Raw genomic sequence first — 14,115 nt, 5'->3', positions numbered from 1 at the left:
CCTATATCACCTGCTCCCTGCTTGTGCGGTCCGTAGGGGTAAAGAATGGGTGCAAAATTCAAGTATAGGTTGCTACACCCTTATCCATCCTTTCATTGTAACAGGGTAGAAGTAGGCTGGAGGCCCTCTCTCCTTTACTCCGAGGGAGAACGTCTGGCTGGCTCTGCTGCTAGGCAGATTGGACCCCAAAGCTTCTCGAGATAGCATGGCCCCAGAGATGGGCCTGATGTTTTGTACTTAGAGAGGTGGCCTCTGGATAATTAAATAATGGCATTCAAATCCAGCAGATGCATACAATTAAAGTGACTTAATTTAAAAATAAAGGTGTGGAAAAGATAGTATAAGAGAAGTGGGGCTACTAGCTTTTTCTTATAAACGTTGCCCTCTTCAAGAAAACCTTTGTTACCTTAGTCTGTCCTAGTAATGCTTAGTTTTCTGCTGTACTTGCATATCTGCAGAACTATGGTAGAAGGCTCAACCACGCAGTTTATTTGCACTGTGTTTATACCGTATTAATCTCAGACCTCCAGATTTCTTCTGATGTACTCGTGGGAGATCAGGAAGAATTTCTTTGATTTTGTTATGCTGTTTGGCTTTGGGGTATTATTTCTACTAACCTCTGCAGCACTGGGGTTTGGCTCCAGCTACACGTAGGATTTTGGCAACGTACACACAGTAATTTGCACTTGATGCATTATGTTTTTCACACAAGAGAAAATCTGAATTCTGTGGAGAACATGTGTTAGTAAGCTGACAGAAAGAGCAAAGAGCATGAAATTCAGATGTGTTTGGTTGGTGTTTTGCTAATCCACTTAGCATAAAGCCAAGCACAGATACGGAGCCAGATGGGAATTTTTCTCTGCATCAGATCATGAGCAGGTATTAAGGTTTGTTTTCTACCCTCCTCTACAGAGTGAGTCATGATCTTACACCAGGCTCACCTGGGAGCTTTATTTAGGAAAGCCACTGCTCTTATAGGGATGTTGTTAGCCCCATGACTCTATTATTACTGCTCCATCTGTGTGAAATTGCAGCACATTTGAGCAGGCCTTCTGAATGAGCACACAGAAGTACTGCGTCTCCTCGGCTGTGAGATGCTGCTTGGACCTGTCTACAGGAGACATTGCTGGCATTTTTAACGAACAGCTGCAGAGCCAGGACCCTGCGAGTCAGGAAGCCCCTTTTAACTCTGTGTTGCTGAGCCAGTGCAGTCCGCGTACCACTGAATCTGTCCAGCAAATGTAACAGGCAGGCAAAAGCCTCTTTTATGAGCGTTGGCAAAGCTTTTAAGCGTAACCTAGACACTAAGCAGATCTATGCTATCACACCGCTGATGGCTGAGTGCGTGTAGAGCAGCAAAACTTAAGAGCCTGTGCGATTTTACATATGGAAACTTAAGCATCAACAAGGTTAGATAGGGGTTTTTGTGACTGAGAGTGATGCCTAAATATTGGAAAAAGGCCATAAAGGGGGACTCCTCTTGCACGCAGGTCTAAGTCTTGTCCTTTTAATACCTAGAAAATGCCATACGCTTCCATCATGAGTGATTTCTGCTTCAAGTGAAACAGCAAAGCAAGAAAGAAGAAAAAGGTAGATGACAAGGAAAGACCATTGTGTTGGCACCTTCGCTTCTGAGCGCCGCCCCGTGAAACGCGAGCAGCCCCGGCTTGCGGCAGGCTGTGAGGTGCAGGGCGGCAGGGCAGAGCAGAGAAAGTGAGCTCTCTACTTTGTTGTTTCCTGTTTTACAGCAGAAAGTTTAATGGCCGAATGCTATCAGTTTTTATGGTCAGATGCTTATTCGTAACGATTTCTGCTGTTTGTCAAGCTCTGCTTAACCTTTGGGTTAGGCTTGTCACTGAGACCCTCTGACTTCAGAAAGTTTTTACTGGAATGGCTCTGGTTCCTCTCTTTTGCATGCAGTATTTTTGTGTTCAGCCAGTCAGCCTTTTGCACGCGCCTTATCTTTTGTCAAGCTGACTGGCTTGGCTTTTAAATGCGTTCAAATGCCGCGTGGTTCATCTTGCTCGCATAACCCCAGAGAAAGCACGCCATAATCTCCTCATGAAATACTGTTTCACCACGTAACACCATGAAACCAGAGCTCTGCTGTGAGCGTATATTAAAGAGATGAGAAAGGCTGAAGAGCTGTATTTCTGATCACGCCGGAAACATAAACACGTTCAGCTTAAAACTTGCAGCCTTTTCAGTGTTTTTTGCCTCTCGGTGAGAGAAAACGTTGGAGACCCTCAGGCACCGTCATTCTAGGCCGGGGCAGGCACTTGTAAGGGGAGGCCCGCGGCCTCCGGTGAGGACACCGACGCCCTGCCGGGCGCGCGGTCTGTGAGGGGCCGGCGGGCAGCAAGGGGTTAACGGCCGCCCGGGTCACGTGACGCCGGCGGGCTCTTTAGATGCCGACGGTTCCCCCTTCCCCTCCCTCAGGGCCGGCGCGTCGGGACGGGCGGCGGCGGCGGCCGCTGCTGGATCCTCTCGGTAATTCCGGCGCGGCGGCGGCGGCGGGAGGTGCGAGGCCGGCGGGGCGGGGCGGGCCGCCATGGTGGCTGCTGCTCCCGCCCGCCGCATGCGTGCGCGGGTGGCTGCGGGGGGGACGCTGAGGCGGGGAGGTGCCGAGCCGCCCCTTCAGCCGGTGGCGCCGAGCCTCGGCGCCTCTCGCGGGCGTCGCGCCTCTGACCGGGCGGCGAGCGGCGCTTGACGGGCTGCTACCTTAATTAAGCCAAAGAGCGGGTCTGCTTGGGGGCAGCAATGCGAACTTTAGAGTAAGGATGAATATACAAGCGTGGCTTCGCGGTGACTGGAAGTTTATGATGCCTTGGTAATGTTTGAGGCGTTGCCTGGGAATTGTCCTCTGCATATGGGCTGAATGGAAACCGATTCGATTTGCTGCTGTGGATTTTTTTTTTTTTTTTTGTTTTCTCTGGGATGTCTTGGTTGGGGCCCTTAAAAAAAGGGAAAAAAAAAAAATTCTCCTTTGGGTTTTTCGTTGTTGCTTGTGCTGTCTTGTGTCGGAGCTGCGCAGCAGTTTTCTTCGCTCCCTGCAGCTGCGAGGGCCAGGACACGGGTGCAGCCCACAAGCCTGCCAGCTTTACTCCTCGGGCGTATTATAACCACGGCTTTCGGCCTTCTCTTTGTCCGGGGCTGCTGGGTGTATCATCTCGTGAGCGTTCTGCGTAGTAGCGCATGAAGAACAGTCTGGCTGGCCCTGTTGAGCAGGACGTGCGTGAGGGCGGGTGAAGGAAGAGCAGGGGACTCGAGTACCCGGGTGGTCCCTTGTGATCTTCTGTTTACTCAGTGCAATTCTTTCTGCAGTACCAACAGTAGTTTTGGATACTCAGGCTAACATGAGTCTTCCATACCACATAATTTCATTGTAAGTGTTGCCTAGCATAAATTCCAGATAGGAACTTTTTTGTTTTGTCAGGTGGTGGAAGGGATTTTTCTTTGTTTTTCTTGTTTTATTTTGTGAGCTTTTATCCTGATGTGTGTCTACTTCAAAAAAGTCTTCAAATTTTGAATATGAAAGTAACATCTGGTTTGGTTTCAATACTGTTTTGAGCAGCAAATGCAAATAGAGTTTTGTATTTTAACAAAGCGTTCTTGGACTGTCATGCTAATGAAAGTTTCCTACATCCCAATTATCTTAATGTCAGGGATGTGCTGGATCTTGCTTCAGCTGAAAAAGAAAGAGAAACTTGCTAAAAACATTTCTGTGCAAAACTTACCCCTCAGGATGACTTTCCTTTTTAATAGCGCTAGCTAATCTACAACTTGCAGTTTATTCCACTTATCGTATTTTAAAGTCTCTAGGCAATATATAAAGTCTCTTTATAGGTCTCCAGTACAGATTGTATCAGGCATGGACTACTATTGCTAAGCTGACACCCAGCTCTTCACACATGCACAAGACTGCTCCAAGTAAAAGCGGTATGGAAAGGAAATGCTAACCTAGAAGTTAGGAGTATCTTTAGCATTTCATTGGGATGTGTATGTGACTTGGGAGAACATTCTTTTGAGGCCTGTGTAACAAATAATGGTACCAACATTTCTTGTTGGCTTTGCTGCTTGGATTTAATTTGTATGCCTGTTGTGGTTTGGTGTCAACATTTTTGTCTGGGGCTTTTTGTTTGGGTTTTTTTAAGTCTCTGCTCTTTGTTGTATCATTTGTTTGATGACTAAAAATGAAGTCTTTCTCCAGCTGTTTTGTATCACTGTGCTAAACTTGGTTCAATGTCAGTGAGAAAACGATGAATAAAGCATTATGGAAATTTATTGTTGTTAATGTCCCGTTACAGTAACTTTAGCAAATAATGGTAAGGTATTAACAGGGTTGTGTTCCTTTCTTTCTTGCCCTCATATTAAGCTGTTTCCTCTACTGAACTCAGCGAGTGTGACTTAGAAACTGCTACCTAGAAATTAGTCCTAGAACACTAGTTTTGTGGGAAGAAGTGCAATTTTTTGAAGCAGATACAGAACTTCACAGAAGAGATTTACTTACTGTGGTGCTTTATGCACAGCTTTTTTTCCAGAGTTTTTAACAATAAAATAAATACCTTAACAGGTAGGTATACATAAGAGAATAAAATACAAAATATTTGGATTCTGAGTAGGAAAACTGAAAAGCAAAACAGAATAGAGTATGACAGCAGAGCCAAAGAGAAAGAGAGCTCTTGCTTTAAAAGTTGAGGAGGTTTGCAGTTTGGTTGGAGGTGTTAACGAGAGCTGTTCAGAACTTCATTTCTAAGGATTTTTCTTGAAACTTCTATATTGGATAACTTTTGTTTTATCAAAGTGTCTAACTATCATGCAGAGTATCTGACAGGAAAAAACCAACAAACCTGCTTTTACTGTAAAATTTTCATCTGTGTGTATGTATGTGTATATGAAACATTTCCTTTGTCCATTGTAAGGACAAAGGATTTGGTTCTTCAGTCATCAAGTAATTTACTCCTCCTTCCTCTTCACAATCACTTGCATTTTGAATCCTTTGGAGAAGGATGGTACAGTAAGAGGTGAGGAGGGCAATGGAATTGCCATAAATCAGACTTACTAAACAATTGGTTTTCTGGGGTGTTGTGGCATCGCAGTATTGCTTTAGCAAGCTTCAGAGAAGGAAATGTAATGACAGTAAGTGTTGGGGTACTCAGGGGTGGTGTTATAGATAGGCTTCCATCAACTTACTGTTTCTCTTGAATGGTCACCCACCTGGCATTGTCTCATTTCTCTTCCCTGAATGAGTAATTCTCCAAAAGAACCTAGAAAGAACTGTGAAAAGCGGCTCCGCTGAAAAACCTTGAAGGGAAGTACTCGGGGTGTAGCTGGTAAACAAGCAGGGTGGAGGATCAGTTTGATGTAGCATTGGTGAATGCTTTCTAGCCTTCTCTTTCCATGTTATGCTCTCCTCTGCTGACACAAATTGATTAATATTTCATTTCTGTATCAGTTTCCCCTCTACATATGAAGTTTCATATGATATGGTCATTGAACTGGAGCACAATCAACTGTCTAAATTACGAAAAGCTTTCCAGGTTGGTTCAGAAACCAAAATGTTGGGATCAAAATTGAGTTGACCTGGCACTTCTGGCTATTGTTGAAGCTTGTTATCAGCTGGTTGCTGGCTCTGTCCTTTGACCTACTTCCATTCCGTTCCACTACTCTACACTGCAGATCTTTTAGGCAGATTTAAGTGCAGCTGTTATTTAGCTGAGGGAGAAAAATATTCTGATAGTCATTAATAAAACCAAATCCACCTCGCTGTGTAATGCCTATACTTGACCCTATCTGATATGGGCCTTTTTAATCCATTTTAATTTTCAAGTCTGTTTTGTTTGCTTTGTTAATTAGGAACTAGGATTTTCTCCCCAATACTCCAAAGCGTCCTCTGTTGTGTAGCATGTTTATGTAAGGACCTAAGTTTTACAGGATGGGCATCTTTGCATTTCTACAGCTGCATTTATAGTTATAAATTAAGATTTGTTTTACAACAGTTCTTTTCAAATGGATTGTGATTTTTGTGTAGCATCTCTGATTTCATTTCATTGACGTGAACATTAGTACTGCAGTTGCCCCAGTCACGCAATATTTGGATATAGATTATACCACTGAAATCTTGTTAGAGTACAGTTTACTTCACTGCAGAGAGGACACAACTGGGGTCATTATGCAAAAGGCATCCCAAAGGCTTGAGAATTGTTCTCAGCCTCTGCTGCAAGAGATGTAGCTATTTCAGTCAGAGACTTCAAGCAAGGAATAAAAGAGCCATACTCTTATGCCTGAGCTCCACAAAGCCTTTGAAGAGAGCTAACTATTTTCAGTACAGTTCCAATCCTATAGTCTCCTTGCTCCACACAACTGCGTTAGAAGTGTCTGTATGGACAAGGACAGTTAAAAGCTTGTCCAGCAGCATACTTAACTGCATGAAGAACAGGGCTTACGTCATGTTTTGCCAACTTAGCTGGAACTGTTGTCTTTTAACAATGTGCCAGATAAAGTAGTAAGAGATAACTTGACCTAAAAGGTACAGAGCTTGTGGTTGCTTTCTTCTCTAGTAAACCAACCAGACACCACAGCTTATTTGTTTCAAGATGACTTACTCAGAGAAATGCCTGGCGTTGCTAACAGGTGTTTGGAAGAAATTTGCGTCAAGTTTCCCAGCTTCCTTTTTCTTGCGCTTTTCCTAGTGCTGTTGGACTAGCTAGAAGATGACGTGTTTGGAGATGGGCAGAGTGGCACCATGAAATGCTCATCTAGTGTATTTAATTTCTTACTGAATACTTCATTCCTGCATATTCCATTTTTTCCATATTAAAGGGTAATCCTGTGTCCTTTCAAAGCATCTTTCCAGAAGTTCTAACCTGTGTAGTTGTGCTCAGATGCATATGGTAGGAGATAGGGAATAATGTGAATAGGATGGATAATAGTTCACGGAGCATGGCTGTGTCAGAGAAAGGCAGGTTTAACTGTTTGGATGAGAGCACAGTACTTCAAAGCTCTTTGAAAATGCTGGTAACCTCTTCACTGGTTGTAGACGTTCAGAGTGAGAATAACATTCATAGCCAGGTGTGTAATCTGAAATTTGAAGTTGTTTTTCTGTTATTAGACTTCATATTGTTCGATGTAATTCATGGCCATGAGCTGAACTTTTTGCTGGAGGAGAATAGCCTCTACCATCACACACCAAATTCAATAACCTGGAATTGGCAGACAGCAGCAAAACAGGGATGCTGTGCTCTTACTGAAACTAAACAAGTTGTGCTGCTGACCTCTGGGACGCTTGTCTAGCTGTTTTGAAGGACACAACACAATTTCGGGTATGGAGTGGAATGACAGATGTCAGTGAGGTTTTCTTTCATTTAAAACAAAATACAACTTTACCAGCTGCACAGTGGTCTCCGGAGACTTGGTCTCCAAAGGCTCTAGATTGATTTAGCTTTTGTGTGCTCACAGAGTAAGCTGAGTGGGTTTGAAATGTATACTTAGGAAGCTGTGAAAAAAATGACAGTATTTGGCTTTCACCCAGTCTAAGTTACCGCATGCGTAGGATTGTTCTGTGCATCCTCATTCTTGTCCCATGAACTGTCCTTTTCGTTTTTCTCCTTTAGTTCAACAGCTTAATGGCGACATAGTTCAGCAGGAATGATCATTATCTTTTTTTAGCCCCCTACCTTCATAGGGTGTTTTCTTCTTTCTTATGGTAAATAGCTTACCTGGAGAACAATCTCTGAGCCCTCTAGTCAGCCTCCTTTATTTACTATGGTACACTGAACAGATCTTGCTAAGACAGCCGGCCATCTTTTACATATCAATATGAGTCTCTGATGTATGGCATACATTCTCCGTGTCTTTTTTCAATTATATTTATCTATATACACAATAAGATTTTGAGATCTGCCTAAAGATGCACCTTAGGAACACAAAATTCCTTAATTGATAGTTGCTTTTCAAAGACTGTAAGATTTATGTTAGATTCTGTATACCACTGATGAGCCAAACTTGTCGGTTTCAGTTTTTGTGTTGTTCCTTCAAATTTATTTGAATTCATCCTCAGCTTCTTTCTGTTCCTGTGAGCAATGAAGACTGGAGTCCTAATCTTCTGTTACAGGAATACTACAGAAGAGAAAAATGAGGTAGTCATGGTCATGGCAGGTAATGGAGATCGCTGGAGTTAGTGGTTATGGAAGCCTGGATATGTGACAGGAGTATCAAGCTAAAAGTCACTGGACTCCTTTTTGGTGACTTGAGATGCACAAAGAGTAGAGCTCAACTTTAAAGCATGGTTTATAACATTGGATTGGAGGAAAACAAACCCAAACAAACAAAACCAAACCATCCTAGATTGTAAACCCTTGTCTTAGTTGGCCTGACTGTGGAGCTCCATCTGCAAATGGAGCAGGTGGGAAACTGGCAACCCTGAACCAAGAAACTGCAGCAAGTTGATTTTGTGTCTGTACCATGCCAAAATAAAATATAGCTAACACCAGCTGCTTGCCTCTTCCAGATGAGATTAAAACTGGCCATCAATTCTAGTATAGAAATACTGAAGCATCTGTCAAATATTTGACACTTCTGAAACCAAACTTCGTTCACTCTGGCGCTGCTGGAAGAGCATCTGGTAAAAAAGAGCAGAACCTGGAACAACTTCAGACAAAGCCTTGCTCCTGGAAGGGTATTGCTATGTAACTAAGTTACCTTAGCCTCACTCAAATCAATGTTCCTCCTCCCGTTAGACTAGACAAAAAGCATCAAAATGTCCCACAGGTAATACAGATTCACCGAGCAAGTCTAGTATTCATAGTAGTGAAGATATTTTGGTATTCTTTTTCAGATAGATTACAAATCTTTATATTCTTAGAAATTAGGTCTCTAATACTAAATGACTAAGGAGCGAAGCGGAAAATTAAATGCAATGTGGCGGTTTCTGTGGAACTTGTCACTTTAGGAGTGAATATTGTAATGAATACTCAGGAAATCTTGGTGGTGGTTTATTTCTGCTGTGTAGAAGTCCGAAACGTAGCCCAAGGTTTCCGTCATGATGTGAAAGTATAAAATGCTGAGCTAATAAATCTGTTCATTTTCTGTTTTGTTTTTCTTAAAAATTATACCTCTTTTAGCATAGTTGTATTATAAATCTTTCCTTGAAAGCTTTGTGTTGTATGGGCAGAAGATTAAAAGCATGAGTATACTGTCATATTCGTGACTTACTGAGGTCTAATCTTACTTCTAAATGATGTTTCATGGGAGTATCATTTAGCTTCACAGCTACAGCTTTCCTGTCTTTAAAATGGAAATAAAATTTGTTTGTTGCATAAAGTTGTTCTGAGAATTAATTGCTTAATGTGGTATGTATGTACTGCTTTGAAAATTGTAGTATATAGGTGATGGACATTATTACCAGGTAATTATTATTAATATACTGAATTCTAATTAAAGCAACTATTGGGAGATGAAGAAGGTAGTGTCTGATTCTCCATTTTGATGTCAAGAATGCTACACAGTCATAAACCTGCCATAATGTGGTGAAGCAGCAGCTCTGGGAATAGCTGCTGCTTTTATGGAATCTCTTTCATCACTCTAACCTAATGGTAAACTGAGTACATTTTAGCATTTACTCCATTAAGGGAGTTACAACTGTAACTACCACCAGACAGGCAGCATTTAACATGAACAGAAATGAAGTAAGGGTCCTGCACATCTCTGGACAGGTGATCAGTGATCTCAGGCAGCATCTTGAGTTGCCTTTTGTGACCACAGAGGTAAACGTTGCTGAGTTGTGTAGCATTTTTGTCGCAAACAGAATGTTTAACATATGTATTAAACTAAGGGTATTTATTAAAAAGAAGTATCTTGGCAACTGTGTATAAGAATGTGAACAGGTCATTGTGTTAGGGTAGGAAAAGCTCTGACTGCTGATCAAGTATTAAGAGTTTAGTATCAAGGCTGGGGATGAAGGCTGTGATTTATGAAAGTGGATACTGTAAGACTAAATGTCTATGGGATCTAAGGGGTTCTGTGCACTCACTGTCTCAAAATTAGAGTATTGGAATTGCACAGTTAAAGTTATCTGCTGTAGACTGGGTGATTATGTAGTAACATACAACAGTGCAATTTCATCTGAGACCATCAATTAACAGCTCCTTCAACTTCAGTAGTGCTGCAATTAAGAAATAATGATAGCCAGTAAATACAGTGTCTGGGTATTTTACCTAGTATGTACCTACCAACACAACAGCTACTAAAGAGAGTTTGTTAAATCCGTATCTATGTTTTTTTGGGAATATAATAAAATCCAAACCTCACAAGATGGAGGATTTGGGGGGTTGATTCATTAAGCCTTGTTATTCACATCCAAAGCCACCCTATAATTCTGATAGTTGTCAGGATACTCAAAAGGAAGTGATTAACTGTTTATTTCCATTTTGCTTTGTACAGGAATCTGCAGCTAAAAGGTTACTATTAAGTAGCAATCTTAGAAGAGCTGAATGTGTGTGATGTCTTGCTGCTGCAGAAAAAGATTGTAAAATACTGTCCCATGTTTCAGTGTAGCTCTAATTCATAGAATCATAGAATCATTAAGGTTGGAAAAGACCTCTAAGATCATCGAGTCCAACCGTCAACCCAACACCACCATGCCCACTAAACCATGTCCCTAAGCGCTTCATCTACACGTCTTTTAAATACTTCCAGGGATGGTGACTCCACCACTTTCCTGGGCAGCCTGTTCCAATGTTTAACCACTCTTTCAGTAAAGACATTCATCAATTCATCATTGATGATGCATCATTATTTTGATGGTAAATTTGCTCGGCTTTAATTCCTAGATCTGAAATATTTTGTGAACCCAATGGAGTAATGAATATTGTTAAATATTAATTTATCGCACTAATTCTTGAATGATCTCGTATGTGATCACACTAACCTAACAAAGTGATTAGATTTTTTGGTAGGTTTTTGTGTTAGCCAGTTTGTTTTGAAGCATAAAGCTTAATAAAGGAGCTAATTTGACATGTACTTTATTATATTTAATCACTTGGTACATGCTAGTTTTCCTTCAAATAGTAGTTCTGTTCTTTCATCTTGCAGCTGTTTATAAAGGTCTAACATTAAGCACAATATTTGCAAAATTGTTCTTTAGGATAACATTTACATGAAATTTATTCCTATAGTCAAGCTATTCTGGCTGATTTCCATCTGGATCGTTATCATACAAGTCATTTTTCTGTGCTTATTTGCAAAATTCTTTTTTAATGGAAGCATTTCAATTAAGTTTAATTTTCATTTTTCACTCGAGATTTTTCTGCAATATTTCATTTTTTGCCAATGTATTCTTTGGTCATTGGCAACAGACAACTGTATATTAGCCTAACAGCAAGCTGAGAAATCTGGAGTTTGGATATCAGTTACCAAAAATTTATCATGTATTTTGGGGACATTTTGCTCTCTTTGTGTATGGCAGGTTAGAAACGGTTTGGAGACCTTACTTTTGACTTCCTTTTTCTAGCTTCTGATGTCAAGGATTTAACTGGTTTATGGAATGGGCTGCATTTCTAGATCCAGCTTGTATAAGAATGGCTCTAAAGCAATCCTTGGTCTTACTGAGATCTATCATAGGCTTTATCTCTTCTATCTTACTGTTCTCTCAGACTGTGATAATGTTTGGAATATAGGCATATCTCAAAGGACAATGATTCAAAATCTCCCTCTTCATCTACTTCAGTATAGTACAAATATTGATGAAAATCTGTATTTTCCCTTTTCTAACGCTGACTGTGGGAGGATGCTTGCAATCTATGTTGTTGTATTAAGTATATTCTAAAGCTAGTACAGAGTTGAGAGCCAGGTTAAATAGCAGTCCCTGGTTAAATTGCTGCGATCATTGCATCTGAAGAAGGCAGATGCAGAAAAATCAGACAAGAAAACCCAACTTGTTAACTTTTTGCTCTGTTTTGCTAAGCTGTATCAGGCCTAAAGCAGGTCTTAAAACAAATGTAACGGGCTAAGAGAGCAGTTCTTCCTTTTGCTTTTAGTCTTATTTTCTAGGGATCCAGTTTGATAACGGATTTCAATTAAAAAAAAAAAAAAAAAACAAAAAACAAAAACAACCCACAGGGAGACAAAAAGGGATTATCCAGCTTTGGCATTTCTGAGTATTTTCATTACTTACCACTTACTATACTTGGTAATAAATCTTGGAAGGAGAATTTGACTCTGAAGTTTACTGTTGTTTGAAGACTTATTTCATACTGACATTCTTGGCATAGATCTCCGCTCTTTTACCCTTCCTGCATGTTTCCTTTCTACAATTTTATGTCTTTTATTCATTACTACATGCAAGCTTCAAAGAAAGAAATAATCTTTAATCTTTTCATTCTACAGTGTGTTGTTTAGGAAAGAATCAAAAATGCTTTGTAGATATTGAATAAAAATTACACGTTTTCTTACAGCCACCTGTAGAGGTCCCAAATGAGATGGCATCTTACTCTGGCAAGTTTTGTATAAATAAATAGGATCTGGTGCCTAACGTTCTAGTAACCTAAACAGACGGTATGACTGTATGTGCAGTGATGGGGAAACTTGTTAACATGTTGGTTGGTGGACAAAGTTACAGCCAGCCAGCAGAGGATGAACAGCAATACTCTCGTACTTCACTCCCTTTCTGTGCTGTCCCCTTGAATTGAATCACAGAAGAAACAAAAAGGAATGTGGAAAAAATGTCTTCCAGCTACCAGAGACCTTCCCAAAATCTTAGGAGTTGCAAGCGACACATTCTTTTCTATGGAGAAGTGATTGTGGTAATGCATAATTAATTACATATGTATGATGAAGTTCGCATGTCTCAAAAGAAATTTGGTATATTTTCTCATGGGTAAGACAGCTTTGAAATATTTCTTTCCATGTTACATGGGTTTAAAAAAATAACAAACCCAAGAAGACAAGTGCAGAGTGAGTAAATGACTGGCTGAAGATCCTTCATAACTAAAATAAATTGTGGAGAAAGCGGGAACAGGACCAAGACCTAGTTTCAGTTTGGAGGGTTTTGACCAGAACAGAATTCCTCCCTCACGGGTAGTTTGTTCTGAAAACAGCTCAGAATAATGAAGGCACTGTGAAAGTTTTAGTTAGAAAAGGAATATGAAATTTTAAGTTAAGCTTCTACATTTTCTCATATTTTTGGTGCAAGTCAACCAATCAGAACTTAATCAGTTAGACAACAAGAAGGGCATTCGATCAGTGGATCCTATGTAGAACACAGATAGAAAAAATTCCAATTTGTCTTTGGTTGTGTCAGTCATCTACAAAGTTGACACCTGCAGCAGTGTTAAAGGAGCTGGCAGGATGAGAGGACAGATTTATCATGAATGTCATGCAGATTGTGGGACGTGAACTTTAGTGATTCATTGGTTCTATTTTTAATGGCAAACTGCCCAAAGCCAAAAATGTACAAATAAAAAAAAGTTTCCTTCTAATTCACTGAGAAATCAGCAGCCTGAGGACATGCTGATTTACACTGTGTGCTTCTGTTCCTGGTTAGTGCCATCTGCCAACAAGGCCTCCTGTCTCTAATGCTAGTCCTTTAGAACGTGTGTGTCATGCTGGACTCTAAAGCAGATCCAGATTGGATAATTCTGTAAAACTGTACTGAAGATCAGGCATATAATTAAAACAAATTGTAATTCTTCCTGCTTTTAGGATATGCTTAAACATCAAATTCTTTTAATAATTTATGTTATAAAGTTTTGGGGCTCCCTCAAAGGGGTATTTTAATTATGTAGTTGCTGAAGGAAACTATTAAAATTACTTACTAGTAGCTTCATACTCTTTTTCATCCTAGGTAGTTATACCAATACTACATTATTATACCACTTCAAACTGACGGAACGGTATTGATATCTTGCATGGGCCTGCTATCCAAAAGGGCCTTATTACATGACGTGTGCTAATTCTGAAGCGAATCACTCAGATAAACGTGAACAGTTAGTTTGTTGGTGCCTGTTCTCACAAAGTACTTTCTGTGGGTTTCCTTGAAACCTGACTGTTCTTGGTCATTGTGTAATAAATATGTGCTATAAGAGGGTGTTGTAACCTACAGATTGTTAAATATGTTGG

This window comes from Aptenodytes patagonicus, chromosome 5, assembly GCF_965638725.1.
Source record: "Aptenodytes patagonicus chromosome 5, bAptPat1.pri.cur, whole genome shotgun sequence".
Taxonomy (NCBI): domain Eukaryota; kingdom Metazoa; phylum Chordata; class Aves; order Sphenisciformes; family Spheniscidae; genus Aptenodytes; species Aptenodytes patagonicus.
The sequence above is the reverse complement of the archived record's forward strand: the minus strand, read 5'-3'. Positions refer to the sequence as shown.